This window comes from Triticum dicoccoides, chromosome 2A, assembly GCF_002162155.2.
Source record: "Triticum dicoccoides isolate Atlit2015 ecotype Zavitan chromosome 2A, WEW_v2.0, whole genome shotgun sequence".
NCBI lineage: Eukaryota > Viridiplantae > Streptophyta > Magnoliopsida > Poales > Poaceae > Triticum > Triticum dicoccoides.
Window position 1 is genome coordinate 755,348,550 of NC_041382.1, and position 18,609 is coordinate 755,367,158.

Here is an 18,609-nt window from a genome sequence, read left to right on the forward strand (position 1 = left end):
GGCAATACTCTATTCCCTCTCAGCACAAAGTTATACACCTCTGCAAGATTGGTTGTCATGTGGCCATACCTAGCTCCATGTGTGTCATGCAGCAAAGACCAATTCATTGGAGGCTCTTTCTCTATCCACTCAGAAAAATTCTTTATTGCCCTTCCCTTCTTTCTCTTAGTATTAGGAGGGTCAATTGCTGGCAAGTCAAAAAGACCTACTGGCTCCTCTAGCTCCGCGATGAGTGCTGCTAATTTAACCTGATCTTCTTCCATTTTCTTCCTCGCACGGACCTGCTTCTTAGTAAACTCATCTAGTTTTGACCAAATAAATTCGTATTTCCGCTGCTGGCTCTGCTTGCATAATTTTTTGAACAAGTTCATCAACCGCTTGTTCTTGAACTATGAGAAAAAATTAGCCCCAAGATGGCGCATGCATCACCGGCTCTGCAAGTCGCTCCAAGGTGTTGGTTCGTCATCTGTTGGATTAGGAAGTGTCTTCACGACCTTCAATATACCAGCATGTCTGTCATGAATGACACACACATTTGGTCGGTCCTTCACGATGGCAATTTTCACTTGGCAGAAGAACCATACCCAGTTGAGAAAGTTCTCACCCTCCACAAATGCCATGGCAAGTGGGATGATTTGATTGTTCCCGTCCAAACCAATAGCAGTCAGGATTTTCCCTCTATACTGACCGGTCAGGAATGTACCATCCACAAACATAACAGGAGGACAATGCCGGAAAGCTTCGATGCACATAGCAAAAGAGAAGAACACTCGTTTCAACACCTTGAAATCTGGTATACTCAGCAACCTCATGTGTTGTACGTTCACATAAGTGCCGGGATTCCTCTCCTTTAGTATGCCCAGGAGACGGACAACATTATCATATGAGTCGAAGAACGTCCCAAACCTTTCCTCCATAGCCTTCTGCTTAGCCCTCCAAGCCTTCCCATAAGGAATGACATAATCCCATCTGACCTTCACTGCTGACTGGATGTGTTTTTCTTCCATATCTTTCTTCTCTACTATCTCAGTATACATGAGTTGCGCAATAAGACTTGAAGTCAGGTTCGGATGCTTGACCAGCAGGTTCGTCCTCACACAATTATGTGGGACGACAATGGTGACAACCCAGTGGATGTCATACTTCGGCACGTGCCCGTGCACCTTCCCAGGACAACCTGTTACAACACATTTCACGGTATAGTTTGTTGGACTTGATATGTGTGTCCGGAAAACCCTCTGCGTAGACATAGCCCACTTTATCACCGCATACTTCAATTTTTTCTTTGTATCAAACATAGCCCCTATCTGAACTTGGTTCAGATTATACTGCCATGGAGTCTCATGGCCATCGTTGACCGTAAGGCCGGTGGATATGTCCTGCTCCCATGTAGAAGGAATCGGTACCTCCACTTCATCCTCAAAATTTTCAGAATCCAGTTCCTCCACCAATCCATCCTCGTCCTCTTCCTCCATCACCCTCTGCATTTCATCCCCTTCCTCATCCCCATCAGCAATACCAGAACCAGCTAATATTGTCGACTGGCTACTCTGCCCAGTATCAGGACCACAAACATTGTGTGGCACGTAGTCTGACTCTTTCTCGGGTTGGCTAGCATCCACATCTTGTGGCTGTGACCTGGATAAAACAATCTCGTTAGCCACTTCACTGCCTTGGCCGGGTTCATACCACCTATGGAGTTGTACGATATTCTCCTCCTTCGGCACAGGTTGCACAAGTGCATATGGGTGGATTCTTCGGTCTCGGCACCGTCTTAACAAGGACAACCAATGCTGGCTCCTATCTACCTGCATCAACTCCCACTTGACATTTTTACAAGATTTGGTCCACAATGCATGAATACTGACGGAACATACTTCAGGATCCAGCCCGAAACTAGTTGTCAACTAGTACTTCAACTGTCTAATGTCCAGTCTGTCCGGGTCTGCTAGTGTCATGACGCCATTTTTAAACTCGCTAAGATCAACCCCCAACTCATTATATCGAACATTACCAGCGCCGTAGTAAACATTCAGATTTACTGATTCGGACATTTTCACCTGTCAGACATTGCCATCTTCTCATTAATCACAACGAACACTAATATTATCCGTTACACTAACTAAAATACGCTAAAATGCCACCACATACAAATTAACACTAACACAATTTTTATTATCCGCTAAACTAACACAATCATTATTATTCTGCTACACTAACACAATTATTACTCCGCTAAAATGCCACCACGTACAAATTAACACTACAATTCGCAATATAATTTATCTACGCTAACTAAACTATGCAACTCAAAGAAAATTTGTGAGGAGATGATTATACCTTAGCGGAGGTGCTTGCACCACCGAACAACGACAGCACCACCGCTGCCCCCTCGACGACCGGAGGTTCAACTCCAGTCACCCCAAGCCGCACCTCCTCCTCCACAGCTGCTGCTCCCCCACAACTCCTGCTCCTCCTCATCAACACCTCCTGCCCAACCACATCTCCTCCTCCCCACCATGGCTCCTCCTTCCCACCATGGCTACTCCTCCCCAAACGCATAGAAAACTATCCCATAGCAAAAAACCATCGTAGGCCGTTTGAGATTGCTACGATCTACCGATTCAGTGGCTTAGATGTGAAAATGGGTGGCAAACGGAGGAGATCAGCTAGGGGTGGTGAGGTACAGAGAAGAAACGAGAGAGAGAAAGAAGAACAGAGGCGCACAGGCGAGAGGAAGGAGACGTCACGCGGTGCCTTATCCGGCACTTTTCGGCCAATGCGTGGCCGAAAAGTACTTCGGCCGTTGCCTGGCCGAAAAGGCCCACTTCGGTCGGCCCCTGGCCGAAGCTACTATTTTCGGCCATACGCGGCCCAGCTAGGCGTGCCTTCGGTCAACCGCGGGCCGAAAAGCCCATTTCGGCCGAGCTGCGACCGAAAAGTGCTACTTCAGCCAACACCTGGCCGACGGGCTACTAGTTTTGGTTTTTTTGCATTACGTGCTATAGTTCTCGAAAATGCTATATAATATATCATAGTTTTGAAAAAAAAATCCTCCGAAGTCGGTCTTCTTCTTCACCGTTGGCATACTTGGTGGCAATTTCCGTCATCCGAGTCAGAGTCATATCTCCTGTCCGACCGAACTTCATATTCAATTCCCGATACTTGACGCCTTCTTTAAAGGCACAAATTGCCTGGTGATCAGACACATTCTTCACCGTGTGATGCAATGTGATCCATCTCTGGATATAATCCCTCAAAGACTCATTCGGTTTCTGCATGCAACACTGTAATTCGGTCAGCCCTGCCGGTCGTTTACAAGTCCCTTCGAACGTTCTGACAAATACTCGGGCAAGATCTTCCCAAGTATAAATACTGCTTGGTGCTGACTGATTCAGCCATGCTCTAGTCGAGCCCTCCAGCATCAGAGGAAGGTGTTTCATGGCCACTTCATCATTATCGCCACCAATCTGGACAGCCACTCGGCAGTCTTCAAGTCAAGTATCAGGCTTGGACTCATCAGTGAACTTACTGACTCCAGTCGCCAACCTGAAGTTGGGAGGAATCACTTCAGCCCTGATAGCACTGCTGAAGCACTCCGGACCTGAGACATGCACCCTGCTGCTGGTTGGTACATCTCTGTCACGACCCTCTCGGTGAGCTCTGTTACTGTCGACCAAGCCCTGAACGAGAATAGATCTCGCATCAAAGCCCGGCTCTTTGGGTCGACTGGAACCCCTCGCCCCATACTATGAGGGCGTCTGTCATCATGTTGCCGAGGCACGTACGACCCACTCCTTGGGGAAGGTGTGGGCACTCGACGACGATCATCGCGATCAACTCAGTGATCATACTTCTCATGGTTTCTATACTGATCTCATCGGTCTCCACGTCCCTCACGCCTCGGGGGTGATCGTCGGCTGTGAGCCGACTGAACTGTGTCTGGAACCACGGACCTGCTATGGATCCTATTCCGCGACTGAGATACTATTGTATTCTGCTCTCCTGCTGCATGGAGCAAAGCTCGGATCTGCACCAGACCTCGACCAGCTTCTGATTGGGAAGGTTGGATCGACTCCGCTATCCGGGCAGCAGCTGCGAGATTCTGGATCGGAGTGCGGTATACCCGAGTCGGAGGCGGAAAGAGTTGACGTCGACTGGATTCAGGAGCACGCTGTCGAGCACGCTCGTCGAGTGCACGCTGGAGATTCTCTAGTCGAGTGCGCTCAGCCAAGTTGGCCAGGCGCGCCTCCTCCAAGGCCTGGGCCTTAGTGGTTTCTCCAACGATAGGAGTGTGAAGTGCATCCATGTTCCGGCGGCGAAGTTCTTCTCTCCGCTGTGAGGAGAGGGGTTCGGGGTGGTACTCTTCATGAACGCGCGACGGATCGCCGTTCCAATCGCCTCCGTCTTCACGGGTGAAGCCAGGAGGACTGCGTGGTCCATTGACCATCAAAACTTCTGTCGCGGGGTCACTGCTATCGCATTTAGATAGGTCTCTACGGAGCCAGTCGACAGATCGAACAAGCCGTAGAGGGTTTCGTCGGGCTCGATTGCCGCGACTTGAGGGGTGGCCGACTGACGAGCCACCGCATGCTTCACCCACCGCTGAAGCCTTGACCGACCGGAATGTTTGCTCCGGCGGGCCGCAGGAAGGGGGAAGCCATAGGAGCCGATCGATACTGGGTCGATGGCTACAGCAGGAGGACGCCACGGGCGCACGCATGAAAGTGCGTCGCCCCGCGGATGAGGAGTGCGTCGACGTCGAGTGGAGCCTCCTGAAGCCAAGCGGAGTCATCGGCGACAAACACGAGCGCGCCGAGACGGATCTCGCGGCCCTCAGCCAAACCTCCGTCTAAAACCATGATGAAGGGGATCGGAAAAATTGCAACTTCTCCAAAAAGTCGCTAAGACACCTGCCCCAAGGTGGGCGCCAACTGTCGTGGTTCTAAGTCTGACAGTAGAATGGGGGGTAGGAATGTAGAGGCAAGATCCTAGCTATGGAGGAGTTGTACACGCGAGTTTTACGAGTTTAGGCCCTAGCCCTACGTCTCGGAGCCCGGAGGCGGTCGACTGGATATATGCGTGTGAGTTACAGGGGGTGCGAACCCTTGTCCCAGAGGAGGGGGTGGCTTATATAGAGTGCGCCAGGACCCCAGCTCCCCTCCGTTACACAGAGTTCAATGTTCATAAAGGAGGAGCGTTACTGGTAACGTCCGAAGTAAAGTGCTATAAATGATTATTAAAGCTATGACTTAATCCCGACCGTTGCAGAGTGAGAGGTTCTCCATCTTCTGGTAGTCGAGTGGTTGTTCGCATGGTCAAGTGGTTGTTCGCATGGTCGAGTGTCCTCAAGAACGTCGAGTGGAACATGGCTTTATGGTCGAGTGGATGATGATTTCTCTTTGACTGCTTCTAGTTCTTTTAGAGATGTCCTTGGGGAGGGTATCTTGGACAGATCCATGACCTTACCCTAGGTACATAGCTTCGTCAGTCAGTGAAGGCCGGTGGATAGCAAGAACGCCCGCTTCCTCGGGAGGAAGACGTGGCTGTGATGAGAAGGATGAAGAGAAAGGGAAGCCCTCTGATTAGATTGAATGAGTAAGTACGGGTGTAGTCCTCCAAAACAAAAGCTAGGGTTCCTGCCTCTCGTCGGCGTCGCCGCAGGTCCGCCTCGTCTCAGGCGGCGCTACGGCCATCAGGGTGTGGTGGATCCTGGCAAGGGCCGACGGGAGGGCTTCGTTTCTAGTCGTTTCTTTCAGTTTTGTTAGGGTTTGTGTTCTTCTCATAAAGGCGAGACAGTGGCGACTCCCTAAAAATGGAATAAAGGTCTCCCCGCCTAGCCCCCGTTCCTGCGGTGTGTCTAGCGTCGTTGGTGGGCGTGTGGAGGAGTGTCTCCGGTGGATCTATCTTTGGTGGATTTGCTTGGATCTCGTCGTTGTTCGTCTACGTTCGTTTGTCTTCGGTGTGGATTCTTCTGATCAATGTTATTCTTCATTGGCGGTGGTTGCTGTTCTGGTGCGTTGGTCCTATGGGGCCGTAGGATGACGACTTCTCGACTGTCTACTACAACAAGTTGTGGCCGACTCCGGCGATGGAGGGGCAATGACGGCGGCGCGCGTTCGGCTCGCTTTAGTGCTTAGTCGTTGCTAGGTGGTCTACGGATCTGAATGTAAATTTTTATTATTACTAGTGTTCGTTGTACTGCCATGATTGAATAAGAATAGATCAGAAGTTTTCCAAAAAAAGAATACATTTGTCTAAAACAAAAATTTCAACGGCATTTTTAATCCCAACAATATTCTCAGGAATAGAAATCAATGTTTTGGTACCATATATTGATCCTATATATGGGTCTTAAACAGTTTGCAGTCTTTTTTCCTCTTTTTAGGAAAATCATTCTTTTAGACAAATGCTTCTTCCCTACATTTCAGGGACATGCAGGTGTGTAGTTTTTTTAACTTCACTAGTAAGCGTGCACATGCAATGCACGTATAACCGTGAGAAGAAGAAAAATCTCTTGTGTAAGCATATTTTTAATATGTACGTTAATACATAGTATGTGGATTCTGCAAAGAGGAAGTTAAGTACTTCCAGGGAATGGACTCTAGTATGTAGTATTGCTAATTAACATCTCCTTGTAAACGATATGAGCATTATTTGAGGAATAAAGTCTAATTTAAATTAAAAAAATTAACATGGTGAAAAATTATATTTGTTATCCGACTGATATTGTAAAAGACTTGTCGACTTACATGGAGCAGGGCGGCATAGAAACAAACATAGTTATTGCTAGTTTTGTTGCTATTCATAAATATTTTCCGCGGCTTCTGGTGAAGAATGAAGTCCGTAAACCAGTGAAAATAAAAATAACAGGAGAGTGGTGATTTTGCCATAGAGCGTTTCTTTCCTAGTAAGCTCTGGCACAAACTGCGGCCCAGAAATTCATCTCATTCATATTTGGTTAGTTTTGCAGACATGTAATTCATCTCATTCTTATTTAGTTAGCTTTGCACACATGTAGCCAATTCATGCACAAATGCCGGTGGTGAGGAATATAGGAAATACATAAATAAAAGCATATCACCATATCACGTATCATTTGAAAACTGCATTATCTAATTGAACTACAAGATATGACCGTAGTGGGACTTTTGCCAAAATGACATATATGAGCCATCATCTCATCTCACAAAACCTCAAAACTTCAAAAATTATATCTAACCATAACAAATTTATCATTTGAAAATTGTACTATTGGTTTGATTGAACCACAGAAACTGCGAGTAGTAGGATGCTACTGGATTTATAAAATCGGCACGACACTCCTCCAACATTATGATGCTCCATAGCCCGTAGGCATAAACACCTTTTACTTCTGTTTCATCTTTCATATCCCTCGCATGAATGATGAACCTGCATATATTATACTTTTGAGAGATGCTTGAGAATAAAGGAAACGGGAAATCTTCAATATTGTTGTCGACGTCATGACTCGTCGGTGAAGACGTGCCATGGCCAATCCAGTTCTGGTATGAATTCATAGTTCACACTTTTCCCTACAATCCTAAGTCTGAAACAGACAAAATAAGGAACTAACTGGAGCTTGTGCGTGATTCTATTTACCCAAAGTAGCAGAGCAAATAAAATGAATACAACATGAGAGAGAGAAAAATATATACCCAAGCTTGCACTTATTTAACATATATTGAGGTGCCAGACATTACACAAAAAGTTGTCCAACAAAATACCATAGAAAGGTTGTCACTGTAATACTGAAAGCAATAGCCAAAGATCATTGTATAGTTCTTTCAGAGAAATAAAATGGCGGGCTCGCTTCACCACCCAATCTAAATGCATGCGTCTAAATCCGAATTGCTACATGATCAGGTAATTTTGCATGTAACCTTAGTTGTCCAGAACACAGGGGCTCATGCCTACATGATCACCATAACTGGAGTTTTCTCAGTTTTTTTGGTAATAAATGTTAGATGCTGAAAGGAGTAAGTCATCCTAGTGTTACGGCCTCTAGGGCATTTAAATTTGGTCTCAGTTAAGAAGATTAGTCCAAAATGACGCATCATCAGTATTCCCCATCAGATTTCAAGTAGTACTCTTGAATTAGTTTACACCAAAAAGTACTATAGCACAGTATGGATTGGATTCTCTTTTCATTTTGAAATTAAACCGTGATCAGCATATATGAAAAGTAAGTTCAAACAGCTGAACAAAAAGTCGATTTTTCTTTGCGAAATTGCTAAAGTAAGTTTCTAGCAGTGCACCTAGACTCTGAATCAAACTAAGAGCCAATAGTATGATAACCTAGGCAAGCCGATGATCTGTATGGGTGACATGAATGATATCCTGTATGATATAGATAAATGCAATGCTAGTGTGAATTATTATCGGTTGTCTTCCTTTCGTTCTTTGATTAAAAATTGTGGTTTCTTTGACATTGGTTATAGTGGGTCGGCTTACACTTGGCGTAATAGGCAGCACACATCTAACCCTATCTATCAACGTTTAGATCGCTGTTTGGTCAATCCTGATTGGTGTGCTTTTTACCCAAATACTAAAGTGCTTAATCTTCCTATCATTTTAAGTGATCATGCTCCTATTCTCATATCTACTGATGGACAGTTCTCTAAGCCAAAACAGTCTTTCAAATTTGAAAACTGGTGGCTTCTTGAGAAGGACTTCCATGCTCATGCCAAGGCAGTCTGGAACAGTACCAGGACAACCTCTTTTTCTGCCAAAACTTTTTGTCCTGCAGGATCTTTAAAGAGGTGGTGTAAAAAGAAAAAGCCTATTCAGGAAGAATTAAAAGAATTGGAAGGTCAAATCAATCAGATCCAGTTAAAGCCTCTTCATCAGCAGGATCATGTACTAGAGAACTCCCTTACAATCAGGTATGAGCACAACCTTTCTAAACTTAATCAGTACTACAAGCAAAGGGCGAAGAAAAACTGGGCTATAGGTGGGGATAGAAACACTAGGTTTTTCCAGCAAGCTGTTCTTAAAAGACGGAGAAGAAACACTATTTTTTCCATCAAAGACGAGTATGATGTAGTTCATTTTAAACCAAGTCAAATTGCTAATACCTTTGTCAACTACTTCAGATTCATCTTTGCCTCTCCTAACATTAATATGGGCAGGCCTTATATTGAGACACATCCACTTCTTCATCAAGAGGACCCCACTTACTCAATCCCAGATAAGAATGAAATATTGCAGATTCTCAAGGATATGAAGCTAAATGCATCACCAGGACCAGATGGTTTCAACGTGGAATTTTACCTTGCAACATGGGATTGGATTGGAGATGATGTCACCAACTTGGTAACCAATTTCTATCATACAGGTATATTAACTCCTCACATTAGTGACACTAATATTGCTCTCATCCCTAAAAAGTTGGTTCCTCAAGTTCCTACTGATTATCGTCCAATCAGCCTTTGTAATGTTATTTATAAGATCATTGCTAAATCTTTGGCTAATAGGCTCAAACCGCACCTGCCTGATTACATTGAACCAACTCAGCAAGCTTTCATTGAGGGGCGTAGAATTAGCGATAACATCATCATTGCTCAAGAAATTACTCATACATTTGTTCTTAAATCCTGGAAACAACAAGCTTTCATGCTTAAGATTGATCTTGCTAAGGCTTTTGATCGTATTGAATGGAATTTTATTGTCTCTGCTCTTGCTCGTAAAGGTTTGCATGCTCATTTTATCAATCTTATTTATGCTTGCATTTCCTCTCCCAGTTTTTCTGTCATCATTAATGGTCAACCTACTCAGAAATTTAAAAGCAGCAGAGGCATTAGGCAGGGATGTTCCCTTTCTCCTTATCTTTTCATGCTTGCTATTAATGAACTTTCTGCGCTTAATGAGGCCATGGCTAATAGCCACTTACAGGGTATTTTGCTTGGTACAAATTGCCCCCCTATCCACTCTTTACTCTTTGCAGATGATCTTTTGGTCTGTGGTCAAGCAAGCATTCGGGAGGCTCAAATGATGGCTCAGATTATTCAACATTTTTGTGATCAATCAGGTCAAACTCCTAACTGGTCCAAGTCGGCTATTCTTTTTAGTGCATATGTCAATCAATCAACTATTGCTGATATCAGGAGCATCTTTCCTGTTAGTTCCATGGATGAGAGTTTTAATCACCTGGGCCACCCGTTAATCCTTCCAGCCAAGAATAGGGTTGTAGCTTACAATTTTGTTCTTGATAAATTTAAGGCTAAGCTTCCTTCTTATAAAGCTAACATGCTTTCACATGCGGCGAGACTTGAGCTTATTCGAGCTGTTTTCTCTGCCATTCCTGTTTATTACATGTCCAATATTTTATTCACCAAAAAATTTATTGCTAAACTCACGTCTATTATTAGAACTTTTTGGTGGACAGGAATCAGGGAGGACAATTCCAAGGGACTTTGCCTAAGAGCTTGGAAAGATATTTGCACTTCTAAGAAAGAAGGAGGGCTAGGAATTAGAAACCTTCATGCCATGAACCAAGGCCTCATCCTTGCTTCGGCTTGGAGACTTGCAAACAATCCAAACTCACATTTACATCTTGTTCTCAAATCGAAATATTTTTCAGATACCTCCATTTGGGCTGCCTCGTCCAACACTCCTAAGTCAGCTTTTTGGTCATCCATTCTCAAGATGCTACCTAAACTTAAGAACCATTCTTTCTACCACATCACTCAAGGGAACATCTCCATTTGGAGCACTCCTTGGTGCTCAGCTTGGACTGATATTCACAATCATCTCATTATCCAACCTACTGGCTACATCTATCGTGCACAAGTGAGAGATCTTTGGCTCCCAGGGCATAAAACTTGGAACATCAGCTTAATTCATTCTCTTTTTCAGGAGCCGACGACATCTATTATTACTCAGACTACCATCATTCCGGATGACTGTCCAGACATTCTTTGCTGGGATCTTACTCCTAATGGTAAATGTAACTCTAAATCCACTTACAAGTTGTGTTTACAGGATATTCAAAGGCAACCAAGAAACCAACCTTCGCAGGTCTCCCTACAGGTTAAACAGCTTCTTAAGCAGGTTTGGAAGCAAAAACTGATGGCACCCAGAGTTCAAACTTTTGCCTGGAGGTTACTTCGGAAAGCTCTTCCAACAGGTTTGAGAGCTAGTCGATTTTCATCTCATATTTCTAAACAATGTTGTCGTTGTGATCTTGAAGAGGATGACATGCATCTCTTTTTTCGTTGCACTTTTGCGAGAGCATCTTGGTTTGCTCATCCTTGGTACATCAGAAGTGATCTTCTAACTGAGAATCATCTTTCTATGCAAAGTGTTATTCATGTTCTGCTCAATATGAATCACCCTTATGCATCTATATCTAACATTTTCAATTTCCTTTGGTGCATATGGAAATCTAGAAATGATTGCTTATTTGCTAGAAAAATGCCTCTTCCTCATCAGGTACACATTGCTGCTTCAGCTTTGGCTGAACACAATAATTACTTACAGAATTCAGTCCATGATGGTAAACAAACTGATCAGCTTCTTACCTCTCATAATATAAGTACCTTACCTCAACAAGGCTGCACTGTTAGGACGGATCTTCTCATTTCAGGAGCTAAAATTTATTCTGATGCCGCTTTCAACTGTTCGAAGATTCCAGGACTTGTACATGGAACAACAGCTACTGGAGTTGGAGTGTTTCTCTATTTTTTGCAGGATCAAGCTGAGGTCAATGTGCAAATTCAAGCTTCCACCCAAAACACAAGCACGCCTCTTCAAGCTGAAGCTCTTGCTTTTCTTCTTGCAGCTCAAATTGCTCACAGGCTTCACATTAATAGGCCTACTTTCCTCACTGATTGTCTCTCCTTGGCAAAAGCGGCAGCGAAAAGAAGTGTTTTGGCTGATTCTACCCCTTGGTCCATCAGGAAATGTCTTGCTGAATTTTTCTCTCTTACTAAAGATCTCCAAGCGCAGATGTTTCATATATCAAGAGAGATTAATAGCATAGCTCACAATGTGGCTCATCAGGTTCTTAGATGTTCTATAGAACCTGACATTAGTTGTTTTGCTTCAGCTCATTCACATAGGACATGCCCTGTAGTTTCCCTCCTTTCCAATATCAATTTTCAGGGCTATGTACTTCACGCTGTAAGATGTTATTGAGCTGAATAAAAGTGTTGGCGCTTGTGCGCCTTTCTCTGTTCAAAAAAAAACTAAGAGCCAATAGTTAATTAGCACCACCACCATTTATTATGAAAAAAGTACCACCATATGGATATGCCTGCTCTTCTAATTCTATTTGAGCACATCATCTTACCATCCACACTCCAAACACACCAAAACAGACTCTGAATTAAATTAATATCGATGAGCATGAAGAACACCTCACCGTGGAGGAGGGCCGCCTGCATCGTGAGTTGCGCAGCGCAGTGGGCGGTGATCTGCACCGCAGAGGAGTTGGACTCGGCGGCCTGCAAATGTAGCGGAGGAGGCTAGCATACACAGCCTGGGACACTTAGTAGAATGAAATGGATCTGCGTCTAGTTGGTTAGTCTTCTGCAACGAAAAGATGAACTGGATTGTTAGAAATCATGTGAAAATGCTTACGCACCAAATCCTAACGAAAATTGCAAGACTATTGAAAGTACACAAAACCCAGTATCACACGTCAGTTCAACATGAGAAGTAAATTAGCACAGTTGATCCGACGGACATTAGAATAAATACATACACAAAATCCAGTTTCAGAATTGCAACATATGAACTTAACAGGAATTTCAGTCGCGGCACTTAGAATTAAGTTTTCGGCAGTTCGGCACAGGGCGTATCAAATAAAAACACACAAGATTTGAAATTTCCTCTGTCAGAACAGCAAGAAAGGAATAGGGATCCCAAAGGAATATACCAGCGAGGTCTGCGATGAAGGGGTGGCTGAGCCATCCAGTGGTGTTGCTCACGACATCAAGCAGCTACAGTCGTGCGCCACACGGGAGGCTGACTGAATGGCAGAAGCGTGCGCTCACCAGATGGTTGGCCAGGACAACCTTGGCGCCCTTCCCCATGAGGAACTTGATGGACGGCATGGAGGGGCGGATGCGGTTGTCACCAGTGATGTTCAGGCCGTCGTCCAGCAGAACGTTCAGATCGGCACTAAGGAACACCTTCTCCCCCCTGAGGCCCTTGTCACCCAGGGTGCCTGCGCACCTCTTGGTCGCCATTTCCTCCTCGGTCTCCCCTTCCCCTGCACAAAATCCGACTCTGTAAACATCATAATAGTCCGCAGAGGAACCAGATTCAGACCATTGGAGATTTACCATGCAAGAGATCGATCGGGTTAATGGCAATTGAACATCACATTTCTTCCATTCGAAAGTAGGTTCATGAATCCTTGTGATGATTTTGTGGGTGTTCTCTACCACACTGAATTCAAAATCTGCAAAAATAGAAAGGAACAAATTTTAAGCTGCGGGTGTGTAAGTGTAACTGAATAACCTCGTCTTATGACGGAGGGATCACTCCTCGGCAGGAGGCTTCTCCGCCTGCGCCATGGTTTCCTGCCGCAAGTGGCGGAACACGGTGAGGACGGTAGGAAGGGAGCAACATCGCCATGGCCTCGACGCACTCCCTTGAGCTTGTGACTCCCATCATGGTGGAGATCGTGAAGCCGGCAACATCGCAGGGGAAGCGGAGATGCGTTGAGAGGAGGATCTGGGAGGCTGCGGCTTGCAAGGCTTCTGGTAGGGACCGCGAGGCGGGGAGAGGATTGTGGAGGAGGAGTGACGCACCTGGTGCCGCGCGGAGGAACGCCAATAACTGCTCCATCGCCGGTCGATTGGATCTACAGCGGCACGACTGATGTCCATCGCCTGGAACTTCTTCCCGAGCTGTGTTGCCTCTGCGTGGTAGCGCTCGAAGAGGGAAGGCCCTGCGGCAGTGCGGCTTGGTGCATGTCGGGGGCGGCTGACTCTGGCCTCCTCCTCCTCCTCCTCGGCCGCCGCGGCCGCCGTAGTTGCTACGCTCACTGCAGGCCGCCATGGTTGTTGCCGCCGCCGTAATTGTTGTCGCCCTGGTGATATCGCCCGTCCTCGACCACGACCACCGTCTTCGTAGCCCCATTGGCACGCACGCTCTCTTCCGCCGCCGATATCACCGCCTCCATGGTGGGCAAGGTTGCTGCGGATCCGTTCTTTCCGATGTGGGGCCAAATAAAAATGGGTCGAGGAGCCACGATTCCGGTGGAATCAATCCGAAAATCCGGAGCTGCGGGCGCGGATCGGCGATGGAAATTGACAGACCATGGAGCGTCTGCTCGGCAGAACATCCAATCCGGGACGTTGATTTGCATGGCAGATCATTAGCGTAATATCAACGGTAGGATCTACTTAAGTTGATTTCATCGGAGGGCTTTGGTTATTCTGTGTACAGTTTGGTGTGTGGAGTTAGGAGAATTTACGTTTGCTCTTTTAATTTATTATTTTTTTTAGGAAAGTTTGCTCTTTTAATAGTAGTGTAGATGCAGGTGCGTACTTGTTTCTTTTGAAGGAAAAAGTTTGGAGTTTTTTTCTTTAATAAGGGGAAACATTTGGAGTTTAGTAGATAAGTTTTTTCACCTAGATTTGCATACGATTTTCCGATGCTTCATGCAGAAAATACCATGATGCATCCATCGTATTTACCACGATGAACGTATGTATCTGCATATCAATGGCAATGACCAGGTCCCGCCACCCTACTAAGTCCTGATCCTGGACCCATACGCATTATCTTATTTTTTTTTTAGTTCACACACATTGCCTTTTATTTCCAACGACAAACATATTGCCTTTTTTTATTACAAAACAGAGATAAAAGACCCATAGCCCATAAAACGGTGGCATGGGTGCAACGTGAAACAACTCCATGTAATGTTCTAAGAGCATCTACACCCGTACATAACAAATATGACCTCTCAAACGTCCGTGAACATGCTGAAAGCGCCCGCGGACAGTGACCAGGCATTACTTAAATTTAGCACAACTACATACGGACATTTCATACTAGATTCTCAAATTCATACAAAAGCATGTAGACTAAAAAACCTACGTACTGTGTAGATGATCTAACTACTCCTTGTCGGAGATGTCGACAATCTTCGTGCCCAGCGCCGGGTACATGGGCGGTAGCTGTAGCTCCAGCGCCTCCGGCTACTCTGCTCCGGCCCCATCCTTGTAATGCCCTCGATGCGGCTATATCTCCTACGTGTCGAAGCACGACTTAAAGGCATAACCTTATTGAAAACAATGTCGCAAGTGAGGTAATCATCACAACAACCCATGCAAAAAAGTAGAGGGGAAAAGTACATAGTTGGCTTACACTCGCCACGTCACACAAATACATAGTTAAGTCATTACATTCATCCAATACACTCATGGTCCGACTATGGTACCAAAATAAAGATCAACCCCCAAATGCGACAAAGTCCCCGATCGCCCCAACTGGGCACCACTACTGATCATCTGGGAAAGACACATAGTAACGACGAGAGTCTTCATCGAACTCCCACTTAAACTCAAGCGCATCGTCTGGAGCGGTATCATCGGTCCCTGCATCTGGTTTAGGAAGGAATCTGTGAGTCACGGGGACTCAGCAATCTCACACCCTCGCGATCAAGACTATTTAAGCTTATGGGTAAGGTAAATGTATGATGTGGAGCTGCAGCAAGCGACTAGCATATATGGTGGCTAACATATTCGCAAAAGAGAGCGAGAAGAGGAGGCAAAAGCACGGTCGAACAACTATGATCAAGAAGTGATCCTAGAACAACCTACGTCAATCATTACCCCAACACCGTGTTCACTTTCCAAACTCCGCCGAAAAGAGACCATCATGGTTACACACGCGGTTGGTGCATTTTAATTAAGTTAAGTTTCTGGTTATCTACAATCGGACACTAACAAATTTCCATCTGCCCATAACCGCGGGCATGACTTTCGAAAATTTAAATCCCTGCAGGGGAGTCCCAACTTAGCCCATCACAAGCTCTCACGGTCAACGAAGGATATTCCTTCTCCCAAGACAATCCGATCAGACTCGCATCCCGGTTACAAGACATCCTCGACAATGGTAAAACAAGTCCAGCAACACCGCCCGAATGTGTCGAGAAATCCCGATAGGAGCTGCACATATCTCGATCTCAGGGCACACTCAGATGAGCCAGACGTCGGGTAGGCCAGCCCAGAGTTGCCCCTGGTAGCCCCGGACATCGCTCAATTGGACCAACACTTAGAGAAGCACTGGCCCGGGGGGGGGTGTTAAAATAAAGATGACCCTTGAGTCCGCAAAACCCAAGGGGAAAAAGGCTAGGTGGCGAATGCTAAAACCAATGTTGGGCATTGCTGGAAGAGTTTTATTCAAGGCAAACTGTCAAGGGGTTCTCATTATAACCCAACCGTGTAAGGAACGCAAAATCCGAAAACATAACACCGATATGACGGAAACTAGGGCGGCAAGAGTGGAACAAAACACCAGACATAAGGCCGAGCCTTCCACCCTTTACCAAGCATATAGGTGAATTCAGATAAACAAGATAATATTGTGATATCCCAACAATAAACAATGTTCCAACAAGGAACGATCTCCAAGCTTCACCTGCAACTAGCAATGCTATAAGAGGGGTTGAGCAAAGCGGTAACATAGCTAAACAATGGTTTGCTAGGACATGGTGGGTTAGAGGCTGGACATGGCAATATGGGAGGCATGATAAGCAAGTGGTAGGTATCGTAGCATAGGCATAGCAAAAGAGCAAGCATCTAGCAAGCAAAGATAGAAGTGATTTCGAGGGTATGGTCATCTTGCCTGCAAAGTTCTCAGAGTTGCCTTGATCCTCGTAAGCGAACTCAACGTGTTCCTCGTTCATGAACTCGTCTCCCGGCTCTACCCAAACAAGAACAACAAGCAAAAGGAGCACAATCAACCACGTGCAATGCTCAAGCAACATGATGCAAACATGGTATGATATGCGGGATGCGGTATGTGATGCATATGCAAGATTTGGAAAGGAATGATTGAACCTGGCCTCAACATGGAAATCCAAGAGTGCCACTGGAAAGGTGAGGTGATTTCGGTTGAAATCGATATAAAGATCACCGGAATCGGATGCATGGTTTGGAAATGGCAAGCAAAACAAATATGACACCGGTCTGTGATAATCAGCAAGTAGCCATCTAAATGCATTAAGATAAATATGCTACAGAACTCAAACATGACAACAAAATACATGGCAGGGATCCACTCATGAAGCTTGACAAAATATGAACACTGAGCTACGGCTAATTCATCAATTAACAGGTTCAAACAAGCATGGCAAAAGTGCAAATGATAACAGGTTTCAGACTTAGTGAAATCAACACAAGTCCGGAATTTGTCATCAGGAAGCAAACTTTAGAGCATGAAAACTACATGCTATAGGAACTTAACATGGCAAAGCAAGACATGGCATGAAGCTACTCAAAGCACTTAACAAAAGTCCCTTAGTGACCTTGAGTCAAAAGGGATCGGAAAATACAATTGCAAGCATGTGAACATAGCACAAACATAAACAGATTCAGACTTAGTGAAAAACTGGAGCATGCAAAACAGATTAATAAGTAGGCATGTTTACGAGCTCGATGCACTCACTACAGAGAATGACATGACAAACTAAGCATTCACCCATCAAGAAGACATGGCATAGAAGCTAGACATGGCAGTAACAACAACATAGCATGCACGGATCAATAGCAACATCCTCGACAAAATCGCTAAACATGTCAACAATCTGTCAGGATCATTTTATAGCAAAAGTAGAGCTCAATTGACTCAATCTAGCATGCTCTATAAATGCAAACAAATACATAGATGGATAGAGCACTACAATATTAACAAAACATCCTTACTGATCATCCTCAAAAAAGGCACGGATCACTAGAAAACAACATGAACATATGGCATAAAAGCAATATCAGGACAAGGACTTAGTGAAATTCTAAGTCCCTGAAATCAGCATCAATGAGTAGGCTACTTTGCATGCTTGTTCTAGTCACCACAAAGATCACAAAAATACATGGCATACGCCCCTATAAAGATGGTATGACATTCATCAAAACACATGTAGAGCTCAGGATCATAGCATGCACACATTAATCATGGCAAAAATGACAAAAGGCCATTTACTGAAACAGATCTGACATATTCCTCACATAGCCCTCTTCCAATAGCGTTTCGGGCATCAAGATGAGCTCAAATGAAAATGATGCAATTAGATAAAATGATGTACTCGTCGAGACGAACATTTTGATATGCTACACACATGAATCAAAGCTACGGATGCAGAGTTATGGCATGTCAAAGTATGCAAGAAAATATAACTGGAGAGGGAAAAAGTCAACCGAAGTGTTGGATCTAGATCTAGGGTTCGCGGTCACTGTAGCACGCGCACTCCGAGGATGACCGGCTGGAGTTGAAGATGGCGACGAACTCGCCGGAGAGGAGGGGCCGGCTGGAGTTGGGGGCGTCGCCGGCGACCTCCTGTGGCGGCGCGGTGAGGCGGTGGCTCGGGGCGGCGACCTACTGACGACGAGGCGGCGTGGCGGACCG

The 18,609-nt window shown here is 45.2% G+C and overlaps 1 pseudogene; it reads right to left on the reverse strand.

Moving 5' to 3' along the window:
• Positions 1–12,381: 12,381 nt before the first annotated feature.
• Positions 12,382–14,155, reverse strand: LOC119352308 (annotated as a pseudogene).
• Between the last annotated feature and the right edge of the window lie 4,454 nt (positions 14,156–18,609).